The 17588-nt window shown below is 37.0% G+C and overlaps 1 protein-coding gene across 5 annotated transcripts in view; it reads left to right on the top strand.

Annotated features, from left to right (window-relative positions):
- Positions 1 to 862: 862 nt before the first annotated feature.
- hs3st1l1 (heparan sulfate (glucosamine) 3-O-sulfotransferase 1-like1) overlaps positions 863 to 17588 on the top strand; it is a 78421-nt gene continuing 61695 nt past the window's right edge. For 4 of the 5 annotated variants that reach the window (XM_077217412.1, XM_077217411.1, XM_077217410.1 and 1 more), the window contains exon 1: positions 863 to 1186. The gene's annotated coding sequence lies outside the window, so the exon portion shown is untranslated. The remainder of the gene's footprint in view (positions 1187 to 17588) is intronic. The other variant, XM_077217408.1, reaches the window with a different exon arrangement.

The raw sequence follows: 17588 nt of genomic DNA, 5'->3' as shown, positions 1-17588 counted from the left end.
TTGTGATGGTGACCAAATTGGACAGGAAAGATATTGATCAGCAATATTGATTAATTTTGATATACACATAAAGTGTGAGCCTCAGATGTTAAATGAGATACTGGATCTTGCTGATCTATTTTTACAGTCAACGAGGCCTCACAACTGCTTTACAAATTACAAACCATCCAAGAAATGAATGTAAGCAGCTCACAGAATAATGTGTGTATGGATGACGACAGTGAATCTGTGCGTTAATCTACATGCACAAGTCTAGCATGCGTTTATTGCTTAAATCAATAGTTTAAATGACTGGTGAATGATCTGTCTGTATTAGGCTGTACAGCGGATGCATCACATCGATGTGTTAATGCATTTTGCATACATAAAACATATTCTCTGCATTTGCAATGCTTTTCAGTGTCAGTATGAGAAGTGTGACATTTAAGTTTGACATTAAAATTTATTATTAACTGCGTAGGCTCAATAGGAAACAAATGATTGACATTACATAAATTGCATATAGGAACGTTTTAGTTTAAAATAGTCTTTTTAGTTTAAGTGATAAATTGAATTGACATGGTTTAATGAACACTTGACTCGACGGAGCATGCGCAGAGTGTAGGCTACTGTTTACTTTTCTTTACGTAGTACATTACAGTAGAAGGTATTTTTGTGTAATTTACGAAAATTGTGTTACCAGTGGATGGATTAAGATTTATATATTTGCAATTATCTTAAGTTAGGCACAAAAAAATAAATAAAAAATAAAAACAACAGTAAGCCCCTTGTGACCTGGGATATGAACCGCAGTGAAATATTTAATAGTTTACATACTGAGATTGTTTCAGTTGTGTGCGCATCAAAACGACTCCTCCCTCAGACACACACACACACACACAGACGCGGTCGCGCGCACACACGCACATAGCAAGAGAACTCCGCGCGCGTCTCTCTCGGTGTGCTCGTGCCTCGTCAGTCTCGCGCTCAGCGCGTGTGGAGAAACAGCATTGCTGGACCTGAAGGAGTGATGTGATTTAGTTCCGCTCTTCTTTAAGAGGAAACGACACTTCGAGAGGAGACACGACAGTGAGAGAACCAAACCGAACCGAGCTCTAGACCAGAACAGTTCCCGTGTGCGCGAGAGAGACGCGCGCCGGACGCGGAGCGATGGATTCCTCAGCTCGGCGCTCGCGAGGAAACACAGGTGCGTTTCTCTCTCACCTGCAGAACATTCATTAAACACTGACGTGTGAGGGTTTTAGGATCATGCTTTACGGGAAATAATTGCTTTAAATGTTTTTACTAGAACGATGGTTTTTAAAAGTACTGTACCTTGGTACAGTGATGGCATCGTAATACTGTGGTTCTTAGTTATACATTTAAGGTACTGAATGATGTACCATGGTATTTGCATGGTACTTCAATATACGTAAAGAAATACCATGGTACTATAATTAGAACCATGCCATGGTACAATATCCAAAAACACTGTTAAATTGCTTTCTTGCTGAGGTCATGATTGTTTTGTATTAATACTTATTCATGGTACTTTGATATGATTACCATATTCATTTACCCTTGTTGTTGCACGGTACTCCAAATACCATGCTACAATACAGTATCCAGAAACACTGTTAAATTGCTTTCTTGCTGAAATTAAATTATTGTTTTGTATTAATATGTATTAGTAGAGTGGTAGTACTATGGTGAAGTGATGGTAAAAATAACAAGGTACTGAATGATTACCATATTTATGTACCATGGTATTTCAGTGGTCCTCCTATATGTAAGGAAATACCATATGCTATACAAAGCATGCATGGTTCAGTATCCGGAAACCATTGCAAATCGATTTCTTGCTGAAGTCATGATTGTTTTGTATTCATATTTTCAAGAAATTAGTGTAGATGTACAGTGATGGTAATACCATGGCACTTCAGGATTCATACATTCATGTACCATGGTATTTGCATGGTGATCCCAATGAATACATGTCCAATAAAACATGATATTACCAGAACCGCCATAGTCAATTATTGGTTTATATTGCTCTTTTAAAAAAAGTACTTGGGCATTGCCATAGTACAGTGAGATGGTATTAAAATGGTATTTTTATGGTATTGAATGATTATCATATTAATGTGCCATGGTACTTCAAAGATATAAAAAAAGCACCATAGTGCTTCTCCAAAAATCATGGTATTACTTTTTGATAATGAAGACTATAAACATTACTTCACAATATTTGCATTCATTTGCATATTGAATGTTTATAATTTCTTTCACTTTCATACTCTATTCACAAGTAAACTTATTAGGGAACAAACATGGACTTCCTTATATAAATTATAAATTCACATGGATTCATGCATGTAAACAATCAATTGATGCTTTGTCTTGCCTTGAGGCAATTAAGCGATTTCTAATATGCCAGTTCAGCAAATCCGTTAGTGAAGCAAAAACGCTTCGTAAAGTTGAAAGTTTTGCGAGTCATGAGTCATTGAAACCGGTCTGATATTGAGCATTGCGGTTTCAAGTGCATGCACTTTCTTTGCTTGATTCTCCTTATTAATGTCTCAGGAATTCATCAGCATGTAATTGAAACCTGGATTGTTGTAGCGCTGCTTTGTCTCGAGCTGCTATTTAAGGTCTAACGGGAATGAGCAGACTCCGTATTCCCGTGTCAATCCCTCACCAGCTGTCCACGCTCCTGAGCACATCCGATAGTTTACTCAGACCCATTCATCACACAGGTAGAGGCAATATGCACTACATCAATTCTCATTTGCAGGTGCATTCGGTTTAGCCCTGTCTCATTGTTTAAGTCCAACCCGATTAGATGGGCTGAGATGTGACGGGACCCCTGAAGTTTAACAGTTAGTGGCAAGGGTATTGAAAGAACAGGACGAGCCATTCAATAATCTTCTCCAGGCTTCCCAAGACTCCTCTCCTGGCCCGTAACCCGCTGTCATCTCGTATTGAACTGTTTAAGAATGGATGTTTGTTTGGAGTTTGGCTCGAGGCGTTTTGCCACAGGCCAACTGATTCACCTTTAATTAAAAGAATGAGTGGCTGTTTATTTTTGGATTCCCTCTGGCTTGTCTTGGGAATGCTGGCGGCTCCTACAGTTTTACTGAAGCAGGATTTCACTTAATGGAGTAGTTCACTTCAGAAATAAAATTTCCTGATAATTTACTCACCCAAATGTCATCCGAGATGTTCATGTCTTTCTTTCTTCAGTCGAAAAAGAAATGAAGGTTTTTGAGGAAAACTCTTGAATTGAAACAACAAAAGCTATATAGGTTTATTTGTGAGAATTATTTATGAGCAATATTGTATATAAATCATATATTTTATGACACACGTTGAACTCAAAAAGTGCTACAAAATGCCATAAAACTAAATAAGTTAATAAGAATAATAAATTGCATAATAAGAGTAATAAGTTGAATAATAAGTGCCAAATTTGAAGTTGATATTTCAAAAAACGAGATTTCAGCAAGATTTTGTTTGGACGCAGTACCAGATTTTTCAGACAAGTTTTTCGCTCTGAAATATTACATGCGCGGGCACACACACACACACACACACACACATGCACAAAAGTAGTTATAAACTTTACATAAGGGATGTTTTGTCGTACAACACAATTTAGTTGAAATTAGATGGATTTTCTCCATATAGCGACTTCAATGGAGTCCAACGGGTCGAAGGTCCAAATGTGAGTTTCAGTGCAGCTTCAAAGTCTCGACGCGATCCAGCCGAGGAATAAGAGTCTGATCTAGACAAACCAGCGCACATTTATAACAAAATAAACAAAATAAACTTTTAAAGGTCATGCGTGACGTAGGAGGAAGTGTAGACCCATAAGCTGTCACTGGGACAGTACCCTTCCCAAGAGTCTAATATGTACCATTTAGGTACTAGTACACTTTTGGTACCAATATGTACCTTTGAGGGACCAATAGGTACAAAAGTGTACTGTACCTTTTGAAAAGGTACGGCCACAGTAACGGCTTTTGTACCTTTTTTTCAACGTGCAAAGACTAAGTCAAACGCCATTTTGTTAAAAAAAATAAGAAAATAAAAGGTAAAGCAACGATGTCGGACGATTTTGATTTTTTTTAGTTTTTCGCCCTACATCTTCCACCTACGTCAGGTTTTTTCGTGACCTTTCCAACGTGATTATTTAATGCATGAACTCGTGAACATGCAAGAAGAGCATTAGTGGTTTAAAAGTATATACATGTTTATTTTGTTATAAATGTGCGCTGGTTTGTCTAGATCAGACTCTAATTCCTCGGCTGGATCGTGTCGAGACTTTGAAGCTGCACTGAAACTCACATTTGGACCTTCGACCCGTTGGACTCCATTGAAGTCACTATATGGAGAAAATCCTGGAGTGTTTTCCTCAAAAACCTTCATTTCTTTTCCACTGAAGAAAGAAAGATGAACATCTACGATGACGTGGAGGAGAGTAAATTATCAGGAAATTTTAATTCTGAAGTGATCTACTCCATTAAGAGCAAATGTTTTAGTACAGATTGCATGATCCGATTCTGATCGCGTGTTTAAAGTACAGTACAGTGCACAGTGGCGTCATGCCCATTCAAAGTGAGGGGCACGTGCCCCCTCTGATTTTTCCTCCCTGATAATTTTTTTGTCACAACTTTATTCCTATTATGCTCCATAATTACAAGAGCCTATAACGACTGAAATGTATTCTTCTGGATGTGTAATAAATCGATCAGCATCAGCCCGCCCCTTTTTCCTAATATGGTATCTGTGTATCACATCTAGACCCCTATGCACGTAGCACTCTATAATCTTTGCTGTGTATGTGCAAGCAACTCGCTCGTCTCGCACATTGAGCTGGCAATGTTTTACAGATGGTCTTGAAGTGGTAAGTGGGCAAAGCAACAAATCGGCATTGAATTAGTTATCGGATGATATTAAAAGGTAGTGGGATTATTTGTGGTTAACCTGGAAATTTTAACTTGATCAAAAAGTTATGGATTTGATATTAGCTGCGAATTCAGAGCATTAATTTAAGTTGTGTCAGTGTAACGCTATCGATAGCTAGTCTAACCGTAAACTAGTTGGCTAACGTTACCGCCTGCCATAAAATTTGTACTCTTTACAAGTTCCTTATTTAAAATATAATAATGAGCAGTGTAACTATGATTTTACTAAAGTAATGTTACATATTACATTGGATTTGATTACTTTTTTACATTTCTGTCAAATATTAACCATTTTCAAATAAACGGGGTAGTGTTAACCTTATTCAGCACTGAAATCTGTCAAACTTCTTTCAAAGTCCTTCATCACATATTAATATTAAAATAACTTAATTTCAGAGCACCACAAAGTCAGACCTCAGCACCTTTATGTACCTTTAATGTAAGATCGTTCTTAGGTCACATACCAATTTAAAATCACAACTGCAATGGTACTGTTTTTAAAATCATGTGTAGTAGGCCTAAGTGTACAGTAAGTGTGTGTGTAAACATGCTTTAATGAAGTAGACTTCAAAAGCTTTTGAATTTGAGCTTACAGTTCTTTCATCAACCTGTCTTTTACATAAACTTACAAAATAGATACTTTAACTTAGTCCTCAGATAGAGGAGGGTTGCTGCTAGCTCCGTGAAGGTATTTCTGTCCCTCCCAAACTGCATTGAAATGGTATGTTTAGCAGCCAGAATTTAAAATGTTCAGGGGGAGAAACCCGCTGACCCCTCCTAACATGATCCATATCACCCGTCAGAAAACAATTGCAACATCTCAGATTGTGCCCCCCCAGAATTTTGGCTTGCATGACGCCCCTGACAGTGCATTAACTAACATGTAACTGTGTGCCACATATGATTCATTTTTAATGGCAATGAAAGCATTAGATTTGATCTGTCTCCAGGGGAATGGTTAAAATAAGCCCCGTGTCCCAGCGGCACGCACGAGTGCTGAGATGTCCACGAGTTTACTAAATGCTTAATGCACGCAGCTGTTGGGAATGCAGTAATGGTTCAGATGTCCAATACTTTGGCACAAAGAAACCAAACGTGGATGCAGGTGAAAGTCGTGGCTCATCGTCACCGACAGCTGCTGATTCCACTAAACTAGACTATTGAGAGAACATAAGCACTGTTTTTAGTTAAAGGCAGGGGTTGCGGTTTACTCCAATGGTTATATCGCTTTATAATGGTTATAAAGTTACATCACTTGCGGTAGATTAAAATTTGGCCAGATTATTATGAATTTCTCAACACATGGCCAAGACTGTAGTTGTGCGGGCCAAGCGAATGTTCAAGCAAGGAAAGAGAAAACTTTACTCATTATTTTCATACTTCACCGAGTGCTGTAAATGCTTCACAGTTTTGCAGACAACCAAACGATTTCTCTCATGCTTTGTTTAGTTGCCGTCATTATAGAGAGAGAGCCAGAATTGACATCGGGGGGGAAAATGAATCGCATTGGAACGCATGCATTTCCTTTATTAGATTAAAAGTTTAGAGATTAGAACAGCTAATTACCTAATTACAGAAAAGAATTTGCTGTGTTTAAAAGAACATGCTGTGCTGAATTGAAAACGGCATCAAACGTATTTTTCTGTTAGACATGATTAGGAGAGCAAAATTGCATTAATAATACCAGACCGAACATGAAGATGCAAAGCACTGCGTCCTTGATAAGAGCAAATGAAGATCTTAGTGAATCATGTTCCACTCGCTTAGATTCGTTCCAACGGAGGCATTTTTAGTTATTTGTTTTATTTCTCCATAATCGCCTTTCATTTTCTCTAGCATTCCGTGAGAGACGACTCAAGAGCGATATTAATATTTAATGAGGTTGTGTTAGTTGAATTAAAGGAGGAAAATTGCTAGCTGAGGGAATGGCACATTGTTAAGCATGTAAATGTATTCTGCTCTTTTTGGGAGAGAATATGTAGACGTCTTTCCCCTCAGGAGGTCCATCGTAACATGCTCGAATTTAATGTGTGCCAGATTCAATCTACAGCCCTTAATGTCTGCTGATAATTAATATTCTCCTGCTGGAGTTGGGACGTACAGACGTACAGTTGTTATAGGAGCAGATTGTGTTTGGAGGGAGTTTGCGCTCCAGATGTTTTTGGTTTTGGGAGAAATCATGCCAGCAAATTTGTTTTAAATCTGCTGTTTTAGCTCGTGTCTCTTCTCAGGTGAATCTCATAATAAAATGTCCTGGTCGTGTTAAACCCCAAAATCAAAAGAAGAATGAGCATGAATGGGTAACACTTTACAACAAGGTCCCATTAGTTAACATTAGTTAATGCATTAACTAACAATGACAAAAAATTAATTGTTTCATTGACAAAATTTTTTTTTTACAGTATTTATTAATCTTTGTAAATGTTAGTTAATAAAAAATGTAACTGTTCATTGTTAGTTCATGTCTACTCATGTCCATTAAATAATATTTGTAACACTTTACAATAAGGTTCATTAAAGTATTAACTAACATGAACTAACAATGATAATTACATTTGTTACTATATTAGTTGATCTTTGTTAATGTTAGTTGATAAAAATCCAGTTGTTAACTGTTTGTTCATGTTAGTTCACAGTGCATTAACTAATGTTAACAAATACAACCTTTGATTTTAATAACGTATTAGTAAATGTTGCAATTAATATTAACTAAGATTAATAAATGCTGTAGAAGTATTGTTCATTTTTAGTTCATGTTAATGTAGTTACTAATATAAAACATGGAACATTATTTTAAAGTGTTATTCAGTGCATGATGGATCAATAGGTTTTATTTTAAATAATAAATCATGATTTTGTTTGCATTACATCGATGAGAATATTTTTCCACTAAGAATTAGTGCTTTATTGGCATGCAAGTCGAAAAAAAAAAAAAAAACTGTTCCTAAAATAGGCTTCATTTTCTTTGTGCATAATACAATATCTTATTTTTTTCTTTTCGATTCGGGGGCTGAAATATGATCTAGATGTGTTTGTGACAGGTTTCGTGAGATTCGCCTCATTTAGCTCATTTTGCATTGCAATGAGAGGGACTACACCCTAAATGAATAATACATCAAAATATTCTACTCTACAAGAATGAGATGTTCTTGCACCTGGCAGGCTTCTACACAGACGGGCACAGAGCATGATAATACGCCATGACTAGAGGAGTCATTTGTCATGGGTGTGTGAGCTCTTGCTGCTGGCGGTGTGTAACTCATGCGACGCCCTCGGGCCAGACACGTCAGGGCTCTCAGCTGAGTTTTGTTCTGCGACTTATTGAACTCTCTTTTATATGGTTAATGCTGAACTGGGCAAATACAGATTAGCCCCTGAGGGATTCTCTTTGCTTTTCCTCTCAGATCTAACAGTGCTTAAAGGCAGCCTTTGTCTGAGCCCAATTCTCTGACTTATGGACCCTTTCAAAATCCAAAAGAAGCTAAGCACACAGTTTCGGCCGCAGATGGCAGTGCATTTTGTGCACCTTGCTGTTTTATAAACAACAAATGCTGCAACAACTGTCGGGCATTGGTCAATCAATCATGGCATACCCAGCACCTAGGGATGCTAACGATTAATTGTCGATAATTTAATTGATAATTTGGTCGATTAAGGTCATCGTTTTTTTTTTTTTCGAGCATATTTTTATTGAGTTTTACAACACATTTAACACAAGAACATAACATACACTTAATACAAACATAACTTATTCAAATCCCTCCCCCTCCACATTAACCCTGGTAGTCGTAAAAAAAAAAAAAAATTCCTTAAACATACAGTGCTTTATATCAGATCGTCATTTTTGAATGTTGTTTATATGTCTATGTGGTGTTTTTAATATGCTTTAACACAAACCATGTGTAAATTCATAAGTCGACAGCATTGCTGAGTATTTTCTCCTTAAAACTGCAGTGAACCAAAGACAGTCTCAAAAACACGCTTTGAAATCGCTGGTGTTTCTGACGTCACAAACTACCTTGTAACCAATCAGATCAACGTGTGATCGTCAACGAGTGGATCTCTGAGTGAGTGAGTGAGTGGAGGCGGGGCTCATTTGCATATTCATAGAACCGCGCATACTAAATGAGGCAAGGGTGTCGAGTTACATTCAAGCTATTTTAAGGCATTAAGACATTTTTAAGGACATTTTTTTAAGGAAAAAAAATTATATATGTAATTTTAGTTTGAAGGGATACAATTATTGACAACAGGGGGACTTTAAAATGTCTTCCAGCCATGCAATGGATTAGCAAGCTGTTTATTTCGAAACATAGTTAACCGAGCGTCCAAAAAAATCCTTTAAACAATAAACAAGTGATTTTACTGAACATAAGAACTACTTATGTAAACGGCACAATAAAAGTACATAACAAACTACGGCGCACGGTAAATCAAGGCAATGTGAGCAATCGAACCAACCCAAGCGCGCTCCAGCTGTAAAACAGTGTCTCTACACATGGACTACACAGGGACTTGACTTGACTTGACTATACCCAAGATCCAGTTTACATTGGTTCAACTTTCATATGACGTTGGAAAACACTACAAGATGATTGCGATGTGATTGGATCCTGGAAGTCCTATTGCTTTAACAAAGCAGCATGTCAGTGTTTCTCTGTGATCCACACACCGTCTTATGTTGCGCGTTCGAGACCACCTGCTCTAAATAAAGATATGTGATCTACTACTAATGTTTCACGAAGTTAAAAAGCCACACATAGCGCAAAAGCATCCTGTGTATACTATTTACATGTGTGCATACTTGGTATAGTTTGGTCTCTTAACTGAAACAAATATGCTTGTTGTATTCTGCTAGATAAGACATCTTTATCGATATATGACACAAGTCCATCTGTTATGTTCATATTCATATTTTCATGTAAATTTTTCTATGCTATGAAAATAGAGCACTCCTAATATGTCAGTGATTTTAAAAGCAGGGTCATATTCCCTATATTCACTGTGAAGCCAAGCTTCTAGGCTTTAAAACAACACCTACTTTGTGTTGGTTAAGCAAGTGATTGTTAAGTAGCATGATAACTTATTAGTGCCCCCCAATTTGGATTTAAGAGGTTAAGGTTAACAATTAATTAGTTAATTGATGGTTAATTTAAACAACGATCAATGGAAATGTATGTAAATTGACATCGCTACCAACACCAGTGCTGTGGAACTAAGTTTTACCATTGTAACATGTATTAATAATTACCATGAACTGCATAATGCAAATAACAAGCACAATTATTAACATTTTAATTTCTTATATCTCTTAATTCCCGAAGTTTTCATGCTCTCAGCGGCCAGTAAATCTCTTTTGGGAACTGAAAGTTGCTGAACACTTGCTTCTGCTCCTGAAAATGTTCCTGCTTTTGCATGTTAAAGCTTTTTCCTCCACAGCCCACATATTAACTTAGCCATATACATGTCTTTAAAAGTTTGGCCCAGATTCGGCTCATTTGGTGCCCGCTGAGACTCCTTGTGAACTCTTTCTGTTAAATTGCTTCAGATGTAGATGGATGGGATCAGTCGGAGCAGATTCCTGATTAGCCCTTTAGGGAAAATGGAAGGATTAGCTACAGCGCTATGCTTCGCCTCAGTCCGTCTCACAAGCCTCCCAAACCTAACAACATCATTGTCTTTAATAGCTGCCAGACATATCCGCGTACTACTAGCTAATTCTCACAGGATGTCATTTATTAGTCAAGTAGGCATTAGCATTTTGGAGCTGGATCACAAGTTATCCAGCGATTTTAGCACTGCGTAGGGACCCGGTGAAGTTATAGCTGCCAACGAGTCGTCCATTCCTAGTCTCGTTCATATATAATAGATAACTTGCTGTAAGTTACGGCATGGAGCATAACTAGGCTAATACATATATTTGCATATTTGAGCCTAAATGAATTATTCACGAGAGCACTCAGGCCTTTCTTTACCACCTTCACCGTAAGTACAGTTTTTAAAAAATACCAAAAGTGAATTATTTTGATGAAAATTAAAATTATGTGAGTGTGAGACTAGATTGAATGTGGTAAAAATGAAAACAAGAAGACAAAAACACATCTGTCTTTTGCATCTAACCCTAACTCTTATTAGCTGGTCATTTTGCAATGAATTGGTCAAAAAGACTTGCCAAACTTCAGAAGTACACTATTAAACAGTGGTCCATTTATATATTCCAGTTTTCTGAAGCTGTTCAGTATCTTTATCTATAGAACAGACCCAAATTTAAGCCGTTACTCAATGAAAATCTACTGTATAATGTACGTATTCAAAGGTTACACTTTATTTCGATGGTGCACTTTAGTCAACTAACTCAGAGTATAAGTAGCCTTTTAGCAGACTGTTAGGTTAGGGGTTTGGGTTATTAGAATATGATGAAATGTACTTGCAAAGATACTTATAGTCAGTAGAATGTGTTGGGGAGAATCAAAATAAAGTGTTTGCAGATATACAGTATAGTAATACTCAGAGATGGGGGACTCGAGTCACATGACTTGACTCGAGTCAGACTCGAGTCGCAAATTTAAGGACTTGAGACTTGCTTGACTAAATTAAGAAAATGACTCGACTTGACTTTGACTTGAGATCCAATGACTTGAGACTTGACTTGACTTGAACTGTATGACTCGAGAATGACTTGATATACATTTATCATCGCAACATCAATTGATGAACAAAATGAAAGCAACGGAACCATTGACGCCAGTCATCAGATTCTGCGCGATTGCGTGACACTGCACAAGCCCAGAAAAACATACATCGCTGTGAGCGCGCTAAATACAAAAACATCTCCCAGCATCGTTTCTTTTTGGATATAAACACTAGAAATTGACTATATTCATACAAGAAGATTTGCTGTACGCATAATAACTGGCAAGAGATATCGGACGACCATCACAACCTCAAACAGTCGAACTTCATTCACCACGTCTAAAAGTAAGCTATGGCTTGTTTAACCTGTTTGTTATAGTTAATTTGACTATCTTTAAATCGAGAATATTGGTCAAAACAGCATGCCTCTTTATACACAATTATGTTTTCAAATGTAGCTTAATGTTGTCAATATTCAAATGATAATTAATGATGTCATTTGTTTTGTATAACATTTGCCACATTTCTTTTTAAATCGTGCTTTAAAGCCAAATATGCCGTTCTTTCCAATGACAAAAAACAACATGGAAAACTGTTAATATTTTGTCGTGTTTTATGTTTCTCTTAAAGCAGGGTTAGATGTTATCAGGGGTTACATCTATTAGATTTTATCAAAATGCCAGCAGAATTAATATTGCACCCAAAATTCTAAATGTGGTGGAAAAAAATGCCCTAGTATTATCATAATATCAGAGTTATTTTCATAATTATAACATATGATATTAAAAAAATATTTCCAGAATATTGACGCGATTGCAAATGTGATAATGATTTTATAAAACAGTTCAGTAAACAAAGAGTGAATATTGTGATGGGACATTTAGACATAGCCCAATATTCCAAATATTTTCTGTTTTTGCTCGATTTCTCCAATGACAATAGTTCCAAACAAGCCACAGAAAGAGTTATGCGTATTTGTGATTCAGTGACCGAGTTGCTTAGTTCCAGAACGAATCTGCCGTTTTGAACATAAGTTAAATGAATGCTTCTATGACTCTTAAATTAATACGGTAATTTGGCGCCACCTATTGGCGGTTTTAACTTCATAATTAAACATATATAACTTGTAGGATGCCAGTTTGAAGAATGCCTTTGGTCGCATAAGAACTATACTTGAAGTGTGAATTGTTTAATACCTTTTAATGGTCTTCTGCAATGTTTGAGGCATATTTATTTTTTCATGCTTTAATGTTGGCCTAATTTCAGTTACATTTAGATTTTTATTGTAGTAACCACTCAGCTACATGTGGAAATGCATATATTAAAAAAAATGTTGCAAATAAAACCATAGTCCACAACTTCTGTAGTTTTAACTTGTTTTAATATATAAATTCAGTGAAATCGTCAAACGTTTGTATGACTTGCCAGTGACTTGTGACCCAAGCTACGACTTGACTTGACTTGCTTGACATAAGGCAGTGACTTTATAAAAAATTTACTTGGACTTGCTTGAGACTCGAAGGTTAAGACTTGCTTGTGACTTGCACATGTGTGACTTACTCCCACCTCTGGGAATACTGCTTGTTTACATGTAGTTGCAAAGTTACTTATAGTTAGTAGAATGTCTTAGTGGACTATTGAAATAACCTTCATGTGTGCCCTCTGGGTGTGAGCACAAAATCTGCGTGAATGTGTACAATTATGCACAATACTTGCAAACCCACCTCGAAATTCAAGCCCTGTAACAGCAACAATATTCATCCGGAGCAAATGAAACGAGTGAGTGAGTGGAGGCGGGTTTGTGTGTAACTCGCTGTCGGAGAGATGAGAGAGAGAGAGCTTGCATTGTGTATATTTTGTGGAAAATGAGTATTGGAAGCGTTTCAGATATTTCAGTATCGATATGCATCGCAAATATTTTGACAACACTACATTGCACTGAGTTAATTATTTTCAGATGCCTTTTTAAAGGTGCAGTGTGTGATTTTAGCGGCATCTAGTGGTGAGGTTATGAATTGCAGCCAACAGAAGTTACGGTGGCCGACTGGAAAATATGTCGTCGTCTGAGACAGCAGAGAGTAGCAGTTTAGCAATGAGGTTTCATTACAAGGATAAATTAAGAAATTAATTTTACCTTATTATTCAGTAAAACGATATGTTATTGCGAATATTATTGTTTCATGTTCATCATTGTGTCAGTGTTTTATTCGGTAAAAACATGACGACACAATATAACGACCTCCATAGAAGGGTGTGCCCTCCGGTTATGGAGAGCAAAAATATCAATGAATAATGGCTCAAAGTTTGGTCTGCTGTTTATACAAAGCTATTTTTGTAGGTTTTTTTTATTTAACCTTTATTTAACCAGGTTTGTCTCATTGAGATATAAAATCTGTTTTTCAAGAGAAACCTGGCCAAGATGGCAGAACAAATTAGATCACACAATCACAAAACAAACAGAAAAGAGGCAAAGACAACTCAATGAGTTGATGAACTTATGTTCTATAGTTTTAACATAACCTTCAAAATCATTTATTGCATGGTGCACCTTCCGGTTATTGCATGTTAAAGATCAGCGTGAAACATTCGGCTCAACATCTCCTTCAGAAGAAATAAAGTCATAAAATGAGTAAATGATGTCAGAATGTTTATTTTTAGGTGAACTATCCTTTTAAAGAACCAGAACTGAAATCAAAACCAGAATAATGATTCCCGTCCCCAGTCTTATGGCTGTGCAGTGCATCTGGATAAGTGTATTGATTGTGTTTCCTCGCATAAACTCGCACAGCATCAGATGATCTCACATGAGCCGCTCCGATGGGACAGTCTCATTAATGGTATATGTATTCCGATGAGGCTTCCTGGATGTGAGCCTCGGGATGACGGCTTTCTGCTTTCTTCTGTTCAATTTGCTGTCATTTGCAAATAATTGGACGAAAGCACGTTTGGAGTGCAGTTTGAGAGGGAGTTGTTGAGTATGAGGCTTTTGACACCTAATTTAAAATATTTTTTCATCACGAATTCTGCGGCAGATGCATTATGGGGGGAATTTATCATTCCTCTTGATGAGTGAAAAGACTTTTATTCATGGCTTTTCCTTCTCTTCGGATCAGAGAGAAAGCCTCTTTTACCGCATGTTGTGTTGCTCTTTATTTCGCCCTACAAGCACTGCAGTGGCGGCTCCACATGTTGTTATTCAGCTACACAATTAGACAATAGATGTGTGTTTAATGGCTACGTTTCTCAAATACCTGCGAGAGGCAGGAGCCAAAATATTGTTCTTGCAGTGTTTAGTAGGCTGTAGTGTTGTGTGAAATGAAATTACCCAGAGATTAAAGCTCATAGAAACTGCAGTCATTTGATTTTGCGGCTTATTTTATTATGCTACACGGCTTGGATTTTCCATTCTGTGTTACTGGATTCATTATTCATTATTTTTTGTTTTCAGGCTTTCATAAAAGGCTTTTTCATGGAACAGTGGAGAAAGTAAAGCTGGAAGACTGCCTCAGAGAGAAAACTTCTAAAGTACTCAAGTAAACACTAATAAGGTTGTGCTTGAGTAACAGCATGAGGGTCAAATTATTATTAATGGCGCTTATACTTAGGCCGTGTGTCCACCAAAGCGTATTTTCACGCAGCTGGCGCATTTCTCCTGTTGTTTTCAATGGGAGCGCTGCATTTTTTAAACGCCATGAGCGTAACGAGGAGCTAAACTTTTTTTTCACGCTGAACCGCTGAACGTTCGGCGTTTTTTACAGGTCACCGAGAGTTGAAGAATGTTCAAACTCATTCTTGTTTATTTCACGCTGTCTCTAAATTAAGGGGGAAGAGAAGATCATGTGCGCTCGGTACAGGTTGTTCGGGTCGCGGGAATGGGGGTGTTTCAATAATAATATTATTATTAGTGTTTTTGTTGTTATTTATAATTGCTCAGACTTGCTGAAGAAACGATTTTTTCCACCGTCTCTTCCTCTTCCACATGTACTGTCTCCTCTGTCTCCTCCTCTAATGGGCCTACCCTGCACCTTCTGTGGGCCAGCATCCTCTAAGGGCCTTTTTAGGGGCTTTCCTCTCAGGGCGAATGAGAGGATGCTTAATTGCTTTTTATCTGACATTTTTAAAAGACAGATGCAATGATTAATGCATCCATGGCCAGGATATAATTATAAAATATGACATGATTTTAAAAGTGACCTATCGACTATGCAACACACTTTAATGTATTTAGTGCTAATACAATTATTAAGCCTATTTGGAGAGAGGGATGTTTATAATGTGACAAATATGCAAGTCATCATGTGATAACAGAAAAATGACTAGGCTGTAAAACTGTTGAACAGGCTGTAAAACGAAACTTTTGGAAGATGTTGTAGCAGAATCAAGTTTTTTTTTTTTTTACATTGGTTGCGTTAAATCTTACCCAGATACAGTAGTGCTATTTTCTGATTGGCTATTGTGTAGTCCCTTTATTTATTTTTTTTTGATTGTGCGGGCTCGAATAAGAACTCCAGGGGAGACGCGCTTGATTCCTGCCGGGTCCACAGTGAGAGCGGCGCGGCCAGAGACATTTTGGGCGCTGCGACATATTAAATATATTAAAAATAGTTTTTTCCGTGTGAGAAATACAATGTGTGGCGGGAGAGCGGGACAAAAGACCGAAATGAGCGACTGTCTCGCTCAATGAGTGACACTTGAGAGCCCTGATTTATATAGTTCTGTTTTATAGCGATTACTGTTCAAAAAAAATTTCGATGTAAAATGTTCTAAAAGAGAAAAAATAAATATTTGTGTGTTCTGTAAAGTGGTTAGAAAAAATTAAATCGGAATCGGCTAAAATCGGTATTGGCAGGTCAAACTCAATGGGAAATCGGAATAGGCCTAGAAAATTGTAATCGGTGCATCTCTATTTAAAACAAGAGCAAAGTGTCTCAACTGAAAAAAACAAAAAAAAACGCAGCACTGCCAAAACGCTCTCAAGCGCCCACAGCTAGGCGTTTTGAGCAGAGCGCCTAGCGTTTTCAGCTGGCTAAAACTGCTTTGTGGACACACGGACTTAGGGTTAGAGATTTGAAGAAACCCAAAAGTATTACATTTTTGTAACTAGGGTTGTAACGGTATGAGATTTTCACGGTATGATAATAGTCTCAGAAAATATCACGGTTTCACGGTTTACGGTATTAAACAATGATTATTATTATCAGCTGCAATGAACCTTAAATTAATGAAAACTGATAGGGTTTTTTGGTTGAACATATGGTTTATTAAAACAAACTTTTTTAATCTACCTTTTGAAAAAATAAGAAAGAAAAAATAAACCTGCAGATCTCCCATTTGAACAAACATGTTTGATCAATTGAATTAATAAAATTCTTAATTTATTAATTATTATTTAAGATAATTTTTATTTTGTCAGGTTGTACTAAACTCCTATGAGTTTCAGTCAGAGTGTATTTGACAATGATTATTTTCAACAAAATTATGAAATGCTCATTTAGTTCTCTCAGAGCAGCTCTGGATATGTTCATGTGTTCACGTCCTTATATAGTGAGTGAGACGGCAGACGCTTTAAACACCATGAGCGTCCCACATACTTGAGTATATACTAGGTGAAACGGTGCTGCTCATTCACACAGACACGCTGAACAAGTAGAATATAGATTTACAGTTTTTTGCGCTGTTTAATAGACACACTCATATAGCGATTTTATTTATTGCACAGCTATATTTTAGATTTATTCATCCATCTATCAAATCGCGCATTTTACGTGACATCTGCGTTATATTGTAAATTCCCTCAGCAACACGTAAATAATACGGCCTTAAGTTATAAATAGAACTTTATCTGCAGGGAGGGAAGGTGTTCGCGAATATGGGAGAACATATTTGACATATTTCCTCATTTTGCAGCCACTCTTCGTCCATATTTCTGGACACAACTGGATATCAATCTTCAAGGAAAAACCCACGTTCGTTTTTCGGATACCCAAAATATTCCCACACTGCAGATTT

The sequence above is a fragment of the Siphateles boraxobius genome, unplaced genomic scaffold (assembly GCF_051911475.1).
Source record: "Siphateles boraxobius isolate OS27281-9 unplaced genomic scaffold, OSU_SipBor_1 73, whole genome shotgun sequence".
NCBI lineage: Eukaryota > Metazoa > Chordata > Actinopteri > Cypriniformes > Leuciscidae > Siphateles > Siphateles boraxobius.
The sequence above is the reverse complement of the archived record's forward strand: the minus strand, read 5'-3'. Positions and strand labels throughout refer to the sequence as shown.